The sequence below is a fragment of the Cervus canadensis genome, chromosome 26, assembly GCF_019320065.1.
Source record: "Cervus canadensis isolate Bull #8, Minnesota chromosome 26, ASM1932006v1, whole genome shotgun sequence".
In the NCBI taxonomy this organism is placed as follows: Eukaryota; Metazoa; Chordata; class Mammalia; order Artiodactyla; family Cervidae; genus Cervus; species Cervus canadensis.
The window spans coordinates 12,947,818-12,961,931 of record NC_057411.1 but is presented as its reverse complement, the minus strand read 5'-3'; positions in this window follow the sequence as shown (position 1 = coordinate 12,961,931).

Sequence of the window (14,114 nt, the reverse complement as noted above, 5' to 3'; positions counted from 1 at the left end):
TATCTTTCACACGGTCCGTGGCTGTTGGAGTAGACTTTATCTTTCACACGGTCCATGGCTGTCGGAATAGACTTTATGTTTCACACGGTCCGTGGCTGTGGGAATAGCCTGCATCTTTCACACGGTCCGTACCTGTGGGTTAGACTTTATCTTTCACACGGTCCGCGGCTGTGGGATAGACTTTATCTTTCACACGCTACGTGGCACTGGGATAGACTTTATCTTTCACACGGTCCGTGGCTGTGGGATAGACTTTATCTTTCACACGGCCCGTGGCTGTGGATTAGACTTTATCTTTCACACGGTCCGTGGCTGAGGGATAGACTTTTTCACACGGTCCGTTCCTGTGGGATAGACTTTATCTTTCACACGGTCCGTGCCTGTGGGATAGACTTTATGTTTCACACGGTCCCTGGCTGTGGGATAGACTTTTTCACACGGTCCGTTGCTGTGGGATAGACTTTATCTTTCACACGGTCCATTGCTTTAGGATAGACTTAATCTTTCACACGGTCAGTGCCTGTCGGATAGACTTTATCTTTCACATGGTCCGTGGCTGTGGGATAGACTTTATCTTTCACACGGTCCATGGCTGTGTGATAGACTCTATCTTTCACACGGTCCGTGGCTTTGGGGTAGACTTTATCTTTCACATGGTCCATTTCTGTGGGTTAGACTTTTTCACACGGTCCGTGCCTGTGGGATAGACTTTACCTTTCACACGGTCCGTGCCTGTGGGATAGACTTCATCTTTCACACGGTCCGTTGCTGTGGGGCAGACTTTATCTTTCACACGGTCCGTGTCTGTGGGATAGACTTTATCTTTCACATGGCCCGTGCCTGTGGGTTAGACTTTATCTTTCACACGGTCCGTGGCTGTGGGGTAACCTTTATCTTTCACATGGTCCGGGGTGTTTGATAGACTTTATCCTTCACACGGTCCGTGTCTGTGGAGTAGAGTTTATCTGACTCACGGTCCGTGGCCGTGGGGTTGACTTTATCTTTCACACTGTCCGTGGCTGTGGGATAGACTCTATCTTGCACATGGTCAGTGGCTGTGGGAATAGACTGTATTTTTCACACGGTCCCTGGCTGTGGGGTAGACTTTATCTTTCACACGGTCTGTGGCTGCGGGGTAGAATTTATCATCCACACCGTCCCTGGCTGTGGGGTAGACTTTATCTTTCACACGGTCCGTGGCTGCGGGGTAGACTTTATCATTCACACGGTCCGTGGCTGTGCAATAGACTGTATCTTTCACACGGTCCGTGGCTGTGGGATAGACTTTATCTTTCACATGGTCTGTGCCTGTGGGATAGACTTTATCTTTCACAGGGTATGTGGCTGTGGGATAGATTTTATCTTTCACACGGTCCATGGCTGTGGGAACCTACTCTATCTTTCACACTGTCCGTGCCTGTGGGATAGACTTTATCTTTCACATGGTCCATGGCTATGGGGTAGACTTTATGTTTCACACGGTCCGTGGCTGTGGGAACCGACTCTGTCTTTCACACGCCCTGTGGCTGTGGATTAGACTTTATCTTTCACACGGTCCGTGGCTGAGGGATAGACTTTTTCACACGGTCCGTGCCTGTGGGATAGACTTTATCTTTCACACGGTCCGTGCCTGTGGGATAGACTTTATGTTTCACACGGTCCCTGGCTGTGGGATAGACTTTTTCACACGGTCCGTTGCTGTGGGATAGACTTTATCTTTCACACGGTCCATTGCTTTGGGATAGACTTTATCTTTCACACGGTCAGTGCCTGTCGGATAGACTTTATCTTTCACATGGTCCGTGGCTGTGGGATAGACTTTATCTTTCACACGGTCCGTGGCTGTGGGAATAGACTTTATCTTTCACGTGGTCTGTGCCTGTGAGATAGACTTTATCTTTCACATGGTCCGTGGCTGTGGGGTAGTCTTTATCTTTCACACGGTCCATGCCTGTGGGACAGACTTTTTCACACGGTCCGTGGCTGTGGGGTAGACTTTATCTTCCACATGGTCCGTGGCTGTGGGAGTACTCTTTATCTTTCACACGGTCCGTGGCTGTGGGGTAGACTTTACCTTTCACACGGTCCGTGCCTGAGGGATATACTTCATCTTTCACACGGTCCGTTGCTGTGGGGCAGACTTTATCTTTCACATGGCCCGGAGTGTTTCATAGACTTGATCTTTCAAACGGTCCGTGTATGTGGGAAAGACTTTATCTGACTGACGGTCCGTGGCTGTGGGGTAGACTTTATCTTTCACACGGTCCGTGGCTGTTTGATAGACTCTATCTTTCACACGGTCTGTGTCTGTGAGGTAGACTTTATCCTTCACACGGCCCGTGCCTGTGGGGTAGACTTTATCTTTCACTCGGCCCTTGACTGTGCGGTAGATTTTATCTTTCACATGGTCCGTGGCTCTGGGAATAGAGTTTATCTTTCACACGGTCCATGGCTGTGGGATGGACTCTATCTTTCACACGGTCCGTGCCTGTGGGATAGACTCTATCTTTCACACGATCCGTGGATGAGGGAATAGACTTTATCTCTACCACGGTCCATGCCTGTGGGATAGACTCTATCTTTCACATGGTCCGTGGCTGTGGGATAGCCTCTATCTTTCACACCGTCCGTGGCAGTGGGAATAGACTCTATCTTTCACACGGTCCATGGCTGTGGGATAGACTTTATCTTTCACACGGTCCGTGGCTGTGAGGTAGACTTTATTTGTCACACGGTCCGTGGCTGTGGTAGTAGTCTTTATCTTTCACACGGTCCATGGCTGTGGGTTAGACTTTATCTTTCACACGGTCCGTGGCTCTGGGAATAGACTTTATCTTTCACACGGTCCGTGCCTGTGGGGTAGACTTTATCTTTCACACGGTCCGTGCCTGTGGGAATAGACTCTATCTTGCACATGGTCTGTCGCTGTGGGAATAGACTCTATCTTTCACACGGTCCATGGCTGTGGGTTAGACTTTATCTTTCACACGGTCTGTGGCTCTGGGTAGACTTATCTTTCACACGGTCCATGCCTGTGGGACAGACTTTATCTTTCACACGGTCCATGCCTGTGGGATAGACTTTTTCACACGGTCCGTGGCTGTGGATAGACTTTATCTTTCACACGGTCCGTTCCTGTGGGTTAGACTTTATCTTTCACACGGTCCGAGGCTGTGGGATAGACTTTTTCACACGGTCTGTGACTGTGGGATAGACTTTATCTTTCACACGGTCCATGTCTGTGGGGTAGACTTTATCTTTCACACGGTCCTTGCCTGTGGGAGTAGACTTTATCTTTCATACGGTCCGTGGCTGTGGGAATAGACTTTATGTTTCACAAGGTCCGTGGCTTGGGAATAGACTTTATCTTTCACATGGTCCATGTCTGTGGGGTAGACTTTATCTTTCACACGGTCTGTGCCTGTGGGATAGACTTTATCTTTCACATAGTCCGTGGCTGTGGTATAGACTTCGTCTTTCACACGGTCCGTGGCTGTGGGATAGACTTTATCTTTCGCATGGTCCGTGCCTGTGGGATAGACTTTATCTTTCACATGGTCCGTGCCTGTGGAATAGACTTTATCTTTGACACGTTCCGTGGCTGTGGGGTAAACTTTATCTTTCACATGGTCCGTGCCTCTAGGACAGACTTTGTCTTTCACACGGTCCGTGCCTGTGGGATAGACTTTATCTTTCATACGGTCCGTGGCTGTGGGATAGACTTTATCTTTCGCATGGTCCGTGCCGGTGGGATAGACTTTATCTTTCACATGGTCCGTGCCTGTGGGATAGACTTTATCTTTGACACGTTCCGTGGCTGTGGGGTAAACTTTATCTTTCGCATGGTCCGTGCCTCTAGGACAGACTTTATCTTTCACACGGTCCTTGCCTGTGGGAGTAGACTTTATCTTTCATACGGAATAGACTTTATGTTTCACAAGGTCTGTGGCTTTGCGAATAGACTTTATCTTTCGCATGGTCCGTGCCTGTGGGATAGAATTTATCTTTCACATGGTCCGTGCCTGTGGGATGGACTCTATCTTTCACACGGTCCGTGGCTGTGGAATAGACTCTAACTTTCACATGGTCCGTGGCTGTGAGATTAGACTCTATCTTTCACACGGCCCATGGCTGTGGGGTAGACTCTATCTTTCACACGGTCCGTGGCTGTGGGGTAGACTCTATCTTTCACACGGTCCGTGGTTGTGGGATAGACACTATCTTTCACATGGTCCGTGGCTGTGGGATAGACTCTATCTTTCACACGGTCCATGGCTGTGTGATAGACTCTATCTTTCACACGGTCCGTGGCTTTGGGGTAGACTTTATCTTTCACATGGTCCATAAATGTAGGATAGACTTTTTCACACGGTCCGTGCCTGTGGGATAGACTTTAGCTTTCACACGGTCCGTGCCTGTGGGATAGACTTTATCATTCACATGGTCCGTTGCTGTGGGATTGACTTTTACACACGGTCCGTGGCTGTGTGATAGACTTTATCTTTCACACGGTCCGTGCCTGTGGGATAGAATTTATCTTTCACACGGTCCGTGGCTGTATGGTAGACTTTATCTTTCATACAGTCCGTGGCTATGGGGTAGACTTTATCTTTCACACGGTCCGTGGCTTTGTGTAGACTTTATCTTTCACACGGCCCGTGGCTGTGGGGTAGACTTTATCTTTCACACGGCCCGTGGATGTGAAGTGGAATTTATCTTTAACAATGTCCGTGGCTGTGCGGTAGACTTTATCTTTCACATTGTCCGTGGCTGTAGGGTAGACTTTATCTTTCACACGGTCCGTGGCTGTGGGAATAGACTTTATTTTTCACACGGTCCGTGGCTGTGGGAATACACTTTATGTTTCACACGGTCCGTGCCTGTGGGATAGACCTTTATCTTTCAACACGGTGCCGTGCCTGTGGGATAGACTTATCTTTCACCGGTCCCGTGGCTGGGGAAATACGATCTATCTTCACATGGTCCATGCCTTGGGATAGACTCTATCTTTTCACACGGTCCCATGGCTGTGGGAATAGCCTTTATCTTTCACAAACTAACGGTCCATGGCCTGTGGGATAGACTCTATCTTTCACATGGTCCATGCCTGTGGGATAGACTCTATCTTTCACACGGTCCGTGGCTGTGGAAATAGACTCTATCTTTCACACGCTCCATGGCTCTGGGATTGACTTTATCTTTCACACGGTCCGTGGCTGTTGGAGTAGACTTTATCTTTCACACGGTCCATGGCTGTCGGAATAGACTTTATGTTTCACACGGTCCGTGGCTGTGGGAATAGCCTGCATCTTTCACACGGTCCGTACCTGTGGGTTAGACTTTATCTTTCACACGGTCCGCGGCTGTGGGATAGACTTTATCTTTCACACGCTACGTGGCACTGGGATAGACTTTATCTTTCACACGGTCTGTGGCTGTGGGATAGACTTTATCTTTCACACGGCCCGTGGCTGTGGATTAGACTTTATCTTTCACACGGTCCGTGGCTGAGGGATAGACTTTTTCACACGGTCCGTTCCTGTGGGATAGACTTTATCTTTCACACGGTCCGTGCCTGTGGGATAGACTTTATGTTTCACACGGTCCCTGGCTGTGGGATAGACTTTTTCACACGGTCCGTTGCTGTGGGATAGACTTTATCTTTCACACGGTCCATTGCTTTAGGATAGACTTAATCTTTCACACGGTCAGTGCCTGTCGGATAGACTTTATCTTTCACATGGTCCGTGGCTGTGGGATAGACTTTATCTTTCACACGGTCCATGGCTGTGTGATAGACTCTATCTTTCACACGGTCCGTGGCTTTGGGGTAGACTTTATCTTTCACATGGTCCATTCCTGTGGGTTAGACTTTTTCACACGGTCCGTGCCTGTGGGATAGACTTTACCTTTCACACGGTCCGTGCCTGTGGGATAGACTTCATCTTTCACACGGTCCGTTGCTGTGGGGCAGACTTTATCTTTCACACGGTCCGTGTCTGTGGGATAGACTTTATCTTTCACATGGCCCGTGCCTGTGGGTTAGACTTTATCTTTCACACGGTCCGTGGCTGTGGGGTAACCTTTATCTTTCACATGGTCCGGGGTGTTTGATAGACTTTATCCTTCACACGGTCCGTGTCTGTGGAGTAGAGTTTATCTGACTCACGGTCCGTGGCCGTGGGGTTGACTTTATCTTTCACACTGTCCGTGGCTGTGGGATAGACTCTATCTTGCACATGGTCAGTGGCTGTGGGAATAGACTGTATTTTTCACACGGTCCCTGGCTGTGGGGTAGACTTTATCTTTCACACGGTCTGTGGCTGCGGGGTAGAATTTATCATCCACACCGTCCCTGGCTGTGGGGTAGACTTTATCTTTCACACGGTCCGTGGCTGCGGGGTAGACTTTATCATTCACACGGTCCGTGGCTGTGCAATAGACTGTATCTTTCACACGGTCCGTGGCTGTGGGATAGACTTTATCTTTCACATGGTCTGTGCCTGTGGGATAGACTTTATCTTTCACAGGGTATGTGGCTGTGGGATAGATTTTATCTTTCACACGGTCCATGGCTGTGGGAACCTACTCTATCTTTCACACTGTCCGTGCCTGTGGGATAGACTTTATCTTTCACATGGTCCATGGCTATGGGGTAGACTTTATGTTTCACACGGTCCGTGGCTGTGGGAACCGACTCTGTCTTTCACACGCCCTGTGGCTGTGGATTAGACTTTATCTTTCACACGGTCCGTGGCTGAGGGATAGACTTTTTCACACGGTCCGTGCCTGTGGGATAGACTTTATCTTTCACACGGTCCGTGCCTGTGGGATAGACTTTATGTTTCACACGGTCCCTGGCTGTGGGATAGACTTTTTCACACGGTCCGTTGCTGTGGGATAGACTTTATATTTCACACGGTCCATTGCTTTGGGATAGACTTTATCTTTCACACGGTCAGTGCCTGTCGGATAGACTTTATCTTTCACATGGTCCGTGGCTGTGGGATAGACTTTATCTTTCACACGGTCCGTGGCTGTGGGAATAGACTTTATCTTTCACGTGGTCTGTGCCTGTGAGATAGACTTTATCTTTCACATGGTCCGTGGCTGTGGGGTAGTCTTTATCTTTCACACGGTCCATGCCTGTGGGACAGACTTTTTCACACGGTCCGTGGCTGTGGGGTAGACTTTATCTTCCACATGGTCCGTGGCTGTGGGAGTACTCTTTATCTTTCACACGGTCCGTGGCTGTGGGGTAGACTTTACCTTTCACACGGTCCGTGCCTGAGGGATATACTTCATCTTTCACACGGTCCGTTGCTGTGGGGCAGACTTTATCTTTCACATGGCCCGGAGTGTTTCATAGACTTGATCTTTCAAACGGTCCGTGTATGTGGGAAAGACTTTATCTGACTGACGGTCCGTGGCTGTGGGGTAGACTTTATCTTTCACACGGTCCGTGGCTGTTTGATAGACTCTATCTTTCACACGGTCTGTGTCTGTGAGGTAGACTTTATCCTTCACACGGCCCGTGCCTGTGGGGTAGACTTTATCTTTCACTCGGCCCTTGACTGTGCGGTAGACTTTATCTTTCACATGGTCCGTGGCTCTGGGAATAGAGTTTATCTTTCACACGGTCCGTGGCTGTGGGATGGACTCTATCTTTCACACGGTCCGTGCCTGTGGGATAGACTCTATCTTTCACACGATCCGTGGATGAGGGAATAGACTTTATCTCTAACACGGTCCATGCCTGTGGGATAGACTCTATCTTTCACATGGTCCGTGGCTGTGGGATAGCCTCTATCTTTCACACAGTCCGTGGCAGTGGGAATAGACTCTATCTTTCACACGGTCCATGGCTGTGGGATAGACTTTATCTTTCACACGGTCCGTGGCTGTGAGGTAGACTTTATTTGTCACACGGTCCGTGGCTGTGGTAGTAGTCTTTATCTTCCACATGGTCCGCGGCTGTGGGAATAGACTTTATGTTTCACACGGTCCGTGGCTCTGGGAATAGACTTTATCTTTCACACGGTCCGTGCCTGTGGGGTAGACTTTATCTTTCACACGGTCCGTGCCTGTGGGATAGACTCTATCTTGCACATGGTCTGTCGCTGTGGGAATAACTCTATCTTTCACACGGTCCATGGCTGTGGGTTAGACTTTATCTTTCACACGGTCCGTGGCTATGGGGTAGACTTTATCTTTCACACGGTCCATGCCTGTGGGACAGACTTTATCTTTCACACGGTCCATGCCTGTGGGATAGACTTTTTCACACGGTCCGTGGCTGTGGATAGACTTTATCTTTCACACGGTCCGTTCCTGTGGGTTAGACTTTATCTTTCACACGGTCCGAGGCTGTGGGATAGACTTTTTCACACGGTCTGTGACTGTGGGATAGACTTTATCTTTCACACGGTCCATGTCTGTGGGGTAGACTTTATCTTTCACACGGTCCTTGCCTGTGGGAGTAGACTTTATCTTTCATACGGTCCGTGGCTGTGGGAATAGACTTTATGTTTCACAAGGTCCGTGGCTTGGGAATAGACTTTATCTTTCACATGGTCCATGTCTGTGGGGTAGACTTTATCTTTCACACGGTCTGTGCCTGTGGGATAGACTTTATCTTTCACATAGTCCGTGGCTGTGGTATAGACTTCATCTTTCACACGGTCCGTGGCTGTGGGATAGACTTTATCTTTCGCATGGTCCGTGCCTGTGGGATAGACTTTATCTTTCACATGGTCCGTGCCTGTGGGATAGACTTTATCTTTGACACGTTCCGTGGCTGTGGGGTAAACTTTATCTTTCACATGGTCCGTGCCTCTAGGACAGACTTTGTCTTTCACACGGTCCGTGCCTGTGGGATAGACTTTATCTTTCATACGGTCCGTGGCTGTGGGATAGACTTTATCTTTCGCATGGTCTGTGCCGGTTGGATAGACTTTATCTTTCACATGGTCCGTGCCTGTGGGATAGACTTTATCTTTGACACGTTCCGTGGCTGTGGGGTAAACTTTATCTTTCGCATGGTCCGTGCCTCTAGGACAGACTTTATCTTTCACACGGTCCTTGCCTGTGGGAGTAGACTTTATCTTTCATACGGAATAGACTTTATGTTTCACAAGGTCTGTGGCTTTGCGAATAGACTTTATCTTTCGCATGGTCCGTGCCTGTGGGATAGAATTTATCTTTCACATGGTCCGTGCCTGTGGGATGGACTCTATCTTTCACACGGTCCGTGGCTGTGGAATAGACTCTAACTTTCACATGGTCCGTGGCTGTGAGATTAGACTCTATCTTTCACACGGTCCATGGCTGTGGGGTACACTCTATCTTTCACACGGTCCGTGGCTGTGGGGTAGACTCTATCTTTCACACGGCCCGTGGTTGTGGGATAAACACTATCTTTCACACGGTCCGTGGCTGTGGGATAGACTCTATCTTTCACACGGTCCATGGCTGTGTGATAGACTCTATCTTTCACACGGTCCGTGGCTTTGGGGTAGACTTTATCTTTCACATGGTCCATAAATGTAGGATAGACTTTTTCACACGGTCCGTGCCTGTGGGATAGACTTTATCTTTCACACGGTCCCTCGCTGTGGGATAGACTTTATCTTTCACACGGTCCATGTCTGTGGGGTAGACTTTATCTTTCACACGGTCCTTGCCTGTGGGAGTAGACTTTATCTTTCATACGGTCCTTGGCTGTGGGAATAGACTTTATGTTTCACAAGGTCCGTGGCTCTGGGAATAGACTTTATCTTTCACATGGTCCATGTCTGTGGGTTAGACTTTACCTTTCAAACGGTCTGTGCCTGTGGGATAGACTTTATCTTTCACATGGTCCGTGGCTGTGGTATAGACTTCATCTTTCACACGGCTCGTGGCTGCAGGGTAGACTTTATCATTCACATGGTCCATGCCTGTGGGGTAGACTTTATCTTTCACACGGTCCGTGCCTGTGGGATAGAATTTATCTTTCACATGGTCCGTGCCTGTGGGATGGACTCTATCTTTCACACGGTCCGTGGCTGTGGAATAGACTCTATCTTTCACATGGTCCATGGCTGTGGGTTAGACTCTATCTTTCACACGGTCCGTGGCTGTGGGGTAGACTCTATCTTTCACACGGTCCGTGGTTGTGGGATAGACACTATCTTTCACACGGTCCGTGGTTGTGGGATAGACACTATCTTTCACACGGTCCGTGGCTGTGGGATAGACTCTATCTTTCACACGGTCCGTGGCTGTGTGATAGACTCTATCTTTCACACGGTCCGTGGCTGTGGGGTAGACTTTATCTTTCACATGGTCCATACCTGTAGGATAGACTTTTTCACACGGTCCGTGCCTGTGGGATAGACTTTAGCTTTCACACGGTCCGTGCCTGTGGGATAGACTTTATCATTCACATGGTCCGTGGCTGTGGGATTGACTTTTTCACACGGTCCGTGGCTGTGTGATAGACTTTATCTTTCACACGGTCCGTGCCTGTGGGATAGAATTTATCTTTCACACGGTCCGTGGCTGTGTGGTAGACTTTATCTTTCATACAGTCCGTGGCTGTGGGGTAGACTTTATCTTTCACACGGTCCGTGGCTTTGTGTAGACTTTATCTTTCACACGGCCCGTGGCTGTGGGGTAGACTTTATCTTTCACACGGCCTGTGGCTGTGAAGTGGACTTTATCTTTAACAATGTCCGTGGCTGTGCGGTAGACTTTATCTTTCACATTGTCCGTGGCTGTAGGGTAGACTTTATCTTTCACACGGTCCGTGGCTGTGGGAATAGACTTTATTTTTCACACGGTCCATGGCTGTGGGAATACACTTTATGTTTCACACGCAGCCACGGGCCGTGTGAAAGATAAAGTCTACCCACAGGCACGGGCCGTGTGAAAGATAAAGTCTACCCCACTGCTACAGGCCGTGTGAAAGATAAAGTCTACCCCCTAGCCATGGACCGTGTGAAAGATAAAGTCTATCCCACAGCCACGGACCGTGTGAAAGATAAAGTCTACCACCCAGCCACGGACCGTGTGAAAGATAAACACTACCCCACAGCCACGGACCATGTGAAGATAAAGTCTACCCCACAGCCATGGACCGTTTGAAAGATAGAGGCTATCCCACAGCCACGGACCATGTAAACGATGAAGTCTATCCCACAGCCTCGGAGCGTGTGAAACATAAAGTCTATTCCCACAGCCATGGACCGTGTGAAAGAAAAACTCTATTCCCTAGCAACGTACCATGTGAAAGATAAAGTCTACCCCACAGCCATGGACCGTGTGAAAGATAAAATCTATCCCACAGGCACGGACCGTGTGAAAGATAAAGTCTATTCCACAGCAACGGTCCGTGTGAAAAAGTCTATCCCACAGCCACGGACCGTGTGAAACATAAAGTCTCTCCCACAGGCACGGACCGAGTGAAAGATAAAGTCTATCCCACAGGCACGGACCGTGTGAAAAAGTCTATCTCTCAGGCGTGGACCGTGTGAAAGATAAAGACTACCCCACAGGCACGGACCGTGTGAAAGATAAAGTCAACCCCACAGCCATGGACCGTGTGAAAGATAAAGTCTACCCCGCAGCCACGGGCCGTGTGAAAGACAAAGTCTATCCCATAGGCACGGACCGTGTGAAAGATAAAGTCTATCCCACAGGAACGGGCCGTATGAAAGATAAAGTCTACCCCACAGCCACTTGCCGTGTGAAAGATAAAGTCTACGCCATGGCCACGGGCCGTGTGAAAGAAAAAGTCTACCCCACTGCCACGGGCCGTGTGAAGGATAAAGTCTACCCCCGAGCCATGGACCTTGTGAAAGATAAAGTCAATCCCACAGCCACGGACCGTGTGAAAGATAAAGTCTATCCCACAGCCAGGGACCGTGTGAAAGATAAAGTCTACCGCACAGCCACGGACGTTGTTAAAGATAAAGTCCACTTCACAGCCTCGGGCCGTGTGAAAGATAAAGTCTACCCCACAGCCACGGGCCATGTGAAAGATAAAGTCTACACAAAGCCACGGACCGTGTGAAAGATAAAGTCTACCCACAGCCACGCACCGTGTGAAAGATAAAGTCTACCCGACAGCCACGGACCGTGTGAAAGATAAAGTCTACCCCACAGCCACAGACCGTGTGAAAGATAAAGTCTATCCCACAAGCACGGACCGTGTGAAAGACAAAGTCTATCCCACAGCCACGGATAGTGTGAAAGATAAAGTCTACCCCACAGGCACGGAACGTGTGAAAGATAAAGTCTACCCCATAGCCACGTACCGTGTGAAAGATAGAGTCTATTCCCACAGCCAACGACCGTGTGAAAGATAAAGTCTATCCCACAGCCACGGACCGTGTGAAAGATAAAGTCTATCCCACAGCCACGGACCGTGTGAAAGATAAAGTCTATCCCAGTGCCACGTAGCGTGTGAAAGATAAAGTCTATCCCACAGCCACGGACCGTGTGAAAAAGTCAATCCCACAGCCACGGACCATGTGAATGAAAAAGTCTATCCCACAGGCTCGGACCGTGTGAAAGATAAAGTGTATCCCACAAGCACGGACCGTGTGAAAAAGTCTATCCTACAGGTATGGACCATGTGAAAGATAAAGTCTACCCCAAAGCCACGGACCGTGTGAAAGATAGAGTCTATTCCACAGCCATGGACCGTGTGAAAGATAGAGTCTATACCACAGCCATGGACCGTGTGAAAGATAGTGTCTATCCCACAACCACGGACCGTGTGAAAGATAGAGTCTACCCCACAGCCACGGACCGTGTCAAAGATAGAGTCTACCCCACAGCCATGGACCGTGTGAAAGATAGAGTCTAATCTCACAGCCACGGACCAGGTGAAAGTTAGAGTCTATTCCACAGCCACGGACCGTGTGAAAGATAGAGTCCATCCCACAGGCACGGACCATGTGAAAGATAAAGTCTATCCCACAGGCACGGACCGTGTGAAAGATAAAGTCTACCCCACAGGCATGGACCTTGTGAAAGATAAAGTCTACCCTGCAGCCACGGGCCGTGTGAAAGATGAAGACTATACCACAGCCACGGACCATGTGAAAGATAAAGTCTATCCCACAGGCACAGACCGTGTGAAAGGTAAAGTCTACCTCACAGACATGGACCATTTGAAAGATAAAGTCTATTCCCAGAGCCACGGACCTGTGAAACATAAAGTCTATTCCCACAGCCAAGGACCGTATGAAAGATAAAGTCTACTCCACAGGCAAGGACCGTGTGAAAGATAAAGTCTACCCCACAGACATGGATCGTGAGAAAGATAAAGTCTATCCCACAGCGAGGGACCGTGTGAAAGATAAAGTCCATCCCACAGGCACGCACCATGTGAAAGATAAAGTCTATCCCACAGACACAGACAGTGTGTAAGATAAAGTCTATCCCACAGTCACGGACCGTGTGAAAAAGTCTATCCCACAGCCACGGACCGTGTGAAAGAAAAAGTCTAACCCACAGGAACGGACCGTGTGAAAGATAAAGTCTATCCACAGCCACGGACCGTGTGAAAAAGTCTATCCCACAGGCATGGACCGTGTGAAAGATAAAGTCTGTCCCACAGGCATGGACCGTGTGAAAGATAAAGTCTACCCCACAGCCACGGACCGTGTGAAAGATAAAGTCTAACCCACAGCCATGGACCGTGTGAGAGATAGAGTCTATTCCCACAGCGACACAAAATGTGCAAGATAGAGTCTATCCCACAGGCACGGACCGTGTGAAAGTTAAAGTCTACCCCACAGGCACGGACCGTGTGAAAGATAAAGTCTATTCCCAGAGCCACGGACCGTGTGAAACATAAAGTCTATTCCCACAGCCACGGACCGTGTGAAAGATAAAGTCTACTACCACAGCCACGGACCGTGTGACAAATAAAGTCTACCTCACAGCCACGGACTGTGTGAAAGATAAAGTCTATCCCACAGCCATGGACCGTGTGAAAGATAAAGTCTATCCCACAGCCATGGACCGTGTGAAAGATAGAGTCTATTCCCACAGCCACGGACTGTGTGAAAGATAAGGCTATCCCACAGCCACGGACCATGTGAAAGATAGAGTCTATCCCA